Here is a 4,807-nt window from a genome sequence, read left to right as displayed (position 1 = left end):
ACACTTCTCAACATCAACATGGCCAATGTCTCGAAACTAACGGCCACAAACTACCTCATGTGGAGTCTCCAAGTTCATGCCTTGATTGATGGTTATGACCTTGTTGGTCATGTAGATGGATCTACAGTTATTCCATCTCCGACAGTCACCGTTGATGGTGAAACGACGGTGAATCCAGATCACACACTCTGGAACCGTCAAGATCGCTTGATCTACAGCGGTCTTATTGGTGCAATCACGTTGCCTATCCAGCCCCTTGTCTCGCGTGCGACCTCTGCTGCCCAAATATGGGAAATCTTGGCGTCCACGTATGCCAATCCAAGCCGTGCGCACATCAAGAACCTGAGGAATCAACTCAAGTATTGGAAGAAGGAAGAAAAGACGATCGATGTCTATGTACAAGGAATTACCACATGACTTGATCAACTTGCAATTCTCGGGAAGCCTATGGAACATGAGGATCAGATTGATGCGATTCTAGATGGTTTGCCTGATGAGTACAAGACGGTGGTTGAACAGGTTGAGGGTCGTGAGGTGCCTCCCACGATCACCGAAATTCATGAGAAGTTACTCCATCATGAAGCTAAGCTCTCGTAAATGACGCCTGCGTCTCTTCTTCCTGTGTCCGCGAACATGGTGCAACAGAAGAACACTCAGGGTAACTACAACCACAACAAGAACAAGAGTCATAGCAATCAGTTCAACACGCAGACCAGGCCCTCTACTCCAACAACAACAATATGCACTGGCAGAACCAAAGTCGTGGACAGAGACCTTACCTTGGCAAGTGCCAAATCTGTGGTACTCAAGGACATGGAGCTAAACGATGTCCCCATCTCCAAAGCTATCAAGCCACATCCCAACAGTCTCCCTTCACACCTTGGCAACCACGGGCGAATGTAGCTGCTGCATCACCCTACACGGCTAACAACTGGCTCCTTGACAGTGGTGCTACGCATCACATCACCTCGGATCTGCAGAACCTGTCCCTGCATCAACCATATGAAGGAGGTGAGGCCGTGGTGATTGCAGATGGATCGAATCAATCCATTACACACACTGGTTCTGTTATACTTCCCTCTTCAACTAAGCCTATTAAGTTGACTGATACATTATGTGTGCCAAACATACACAAAAATCTCATCTCAGTTCATGGTTTATGCAATACTAATCAAGTCTCCGTCGAATTCTTTCCTTCTTCTTTTCAGGTGAAGGATCTGAGCATGGGGACCCGGTTAGTTCACGGAAAAGCTAGAGAAAAACTCTATGAATGGCCGACTAGTCTTGCTTCACCAGCGGCCATGTTCACCTCTCCATCTAAAGCTACACTATCTTCTTGGCATTCACGCTTGGGTCATCCCTCTATTTCTATTTTTACTAAAACAGTTTCAAAGTTTTCTCTTCCTATTTCTCAGTTATCTTCTAAACCTATGTCTTGCTCAGATTGCATGATCAATAAAAGCCATAAACTTTCTTTTTCAAAATCGAGTATAACTTCTACACGACCTCTCGAGGTTGTTTTCTCTGATGTCTGGTCATCTCCTGTTCTATCAACTGATCAGTTCAAATATTATCTTATTCTAGTTGACCACTACACAAAATATACATGGCTTTATCCTCTAAAACTAAAATCTCAAGTCAAGGAAACTTTTGTAGCTTACAAACAGTTGGTGGAGAATCGTTTTCAAACAAAAATGGGCACGTTATTCTCAGATAACGGTGGAGAGTTTATAGCATTACGTGCGTACCTTCAAAGTCAGGGCATCTCTCATCTTACTTCACCCCCTCATACACCTGAGCACAATGGTGCTGCTGAGAGGAAACACCGGCATGTAGTTGAAACTGGCTTGACCCTCATGTCCCAAGCATCAATGCCTAAGACGTACTGGCCTTTTGCCTTCGCCGCTGCGATCTATCTGATCAATCGTATGCCTACTCCAAACCTCGACTATGACTCCCCGTATCAGAGACTCTTTGGCAAGCCTCCGAATTACTCCAGACTTCGCGTGTTTGGGTGTCGCTGCTACCCATGGCTGCGACCATATACCAAACACAAGTTAGAAGATCGATCCAAAGCTTGTATTTTTCTGGGTTACTCCACGAGTCAGAGCGCTTATCTGTGTCTCCATGAGCCAACCAGACGACTCTATACATCTCGTCATGTTACATTCGAGGAGACGATCTTTCCTTTCTCGATGAACAAATCAGAAAGAGGAAATGTCACTACCAAAGATGATGTCACTCCTGTTTCTGATCACCTTCCTCCGGTTATTCAGGTTCCGCTGCAGCCATCGACGGTCCCGTCTCCGTGCTTAGATCTTCACCCAACAACACCGACGTCTCCACCAGTGCCACAACAAACTCAGGTATCGTCTTCTTCAACTCAATCTCCATCTTCTTCTTCCTCCCCCCTTGCTTCTGAGCCCACTGCTCCAAATCAAAATGGGCCTTCACCCCAGGCCCAGACTAACCACCAAATAAATGAAACCCAACAGCAGGAAACACAATCCATACCCAATATCCAAACCCATGATTTGCAAACCAGTGAACCACCAAATCAGCCACCGATAAATTCTCAAACCACCCAAAACCCACAAAATTCCTCTACCGCTGTCGACTTACAACAACATCAGAATCAACATCCTATGCAGACACGAGGAAAGAACAAGATCGTGAAACCAAATTCAAAGTTCAGTCTTACCGTTACAAGCCAACACCCCAGTCCTGAACCACGAAATGTTACCCAAGCTCTTAAGGACGAAAGATGGAGAAAGGCAATGGCGGTGGAGTATGATGCTCAGATCAAATATCAAACTTGGGAACTGGTTCCGCCTCATCCCTCCCAGAACCTTGTGAGTTGTCGCTGGATATACACAATCAAGTACCTACCGAATGGAGAAGAAGAACGACCAAAGGCTCGTCTTGTCGCACGAGGCAACACCCAACAACACGGAGTTGACTACGGTGAGACATTTAGTCCGGTCATCAAGTCGACGACAATAAGGCTGGTTTTGGACATTGCGGTAAACAGAGGTTGGCAGATTAAGCAGCTCGATGTAAACAACGCATTTCTTCAAGGAGAACTTCACGAGGAAGTGTATATGACTCAACCTCCGGGGTTTGTTGATCGAGATAGACCAGATCATGTGTGTCGTCTCAAGAAGCCGATCTATGGTTTGAAACAAGCTCCACGTGCCTGGTACTTGTCTCTCAAACAACACTTGGTTGACATTGGATTTGAAAACTCCTTAGCCGATACGTCTCTGTTCACACACAAGTCTGCCTCTCATCAAACGTACATACTTGTGTATGTTGATGATATTGTAGTAACTGGTAGTGATCATCGTCACGTCTCATATGTGCTGACCTCCTTGGCGCAACGATTCTCTATAAAAGATCCGACTGATCTTCATTACTTCTTGGGCATAGAGGCAACGAGGTCTTCTAAGGGTCTACACTTGATGCAGAGACGATACATACTGGATCTCTTGACTCGCACCAACATGGTAGACTCCAGGCCTGTATCCACACCGATGCAGACGACACCAAAACTCAAACTCAATGATAGCTCTCCGCTCTCTGATGCCTCTCAATATCGATCAATTTTTGGTAGTCTCCAATATCTTGCGTTTACTCGCCCGGATATCTCTTTTGCGGTCAATCGTCTGTCTCAATTCATGCACCAACCTACAGAACATCACTGGCTCACAGCGAAAAGAGTGTTACGCTATCTAGCTGGAACAACAAGTCATGGCATCTATATGAGAGTTGGATCACCGCTTACTCTCCATGCCTTCACAGATGCGGATTGGGCAGGGGATAGTGATGATTATGTTTCAACCAATGCATATCTCATCTATCTCGGGTCTACTCCAGTTTCATGGTCATCAAAGAAGCAGAATGGGGTTGCGCGATCATCAACAGAAGCAGAGTATCGGGCTGTTGCTAATACTGCGTCGGAGGTTCGTTGGATATGCTCGTTGCTTCAAGAGTTAGGTGTTCAGATCCCGGTAACACCAGCTATTTACTGTGATAACATTGGAGCTACGTATCTATGTGCTAATCATGTGTTCCACTCAAGAATGAAGCATATTGCTATTGACTATCACTTCATTAGGGGCATGATACAACTTGGCATGGTTCGTGTCTCTCATATCTCTACAAAAGACCAGCTTGCAGATGCACTGACCAAGCCGCTCAGTCGCCAACAGTTTCTCACTGCAACATCCAAGATTGGAGTCACTAAAGTCCCTCCATCTTGAGGGGGCGTATAGAGGATCATATGTATATATAGAAAGGGTTATAATGTAAATGATATTAACCTAGACTAGGTTCCTTACTTACCTATATATTGTGTAACCTGTCTACTTCTAATAAGACTTACATTCACTATTCTATAAATCACATGTGTGTAATTCTGAAATTTCACAAAGTAATATGATTTGATAATCCACGAATCATAACCGGAAAGTAAAAAACATAGTCCTTCACATAATCAATGAACAACAAAGCTTCATTAGAGAGTCTAACAAACATGCCACTTCTTAGAAGAGGAGGAAAAAACAACCAACCACTCGTAAAACTACAGTGAGCAATCGTGAAACCATCAGACTTATCTTCCACCGCCACACAAACTTCGTCTTCTCATGCCCACGATGGAACCAAGTTTTGTGACTAGTATGTACAATACCAAAGACTGCAAGCAACTCATCATGATTAAAAATGTGTAAATATGATTCACACCATGCATTGTTCCCAATCACATGGCCTTGTCATAAAGGTTGTTTTTTTTTTCCAATAGAGAGTT

Source organism: Brassica oleracea, chromosome C2 (assembly GCF_000695525.1).
Source record: "Brassica oleracea var. oleracea cultivar TO1000 chromosome C2, BOL, whole genome shotgun sequence".
Taxonomy (NCBI): Eukaryota; Viridiplantae; Streptophyta; class Magnoliopsida; order Brassicales; family Brassicaceae; genus Brassica; species Brassica oleracea.
Note: the sequence above shows the minus strand (reverse complement) of the source record.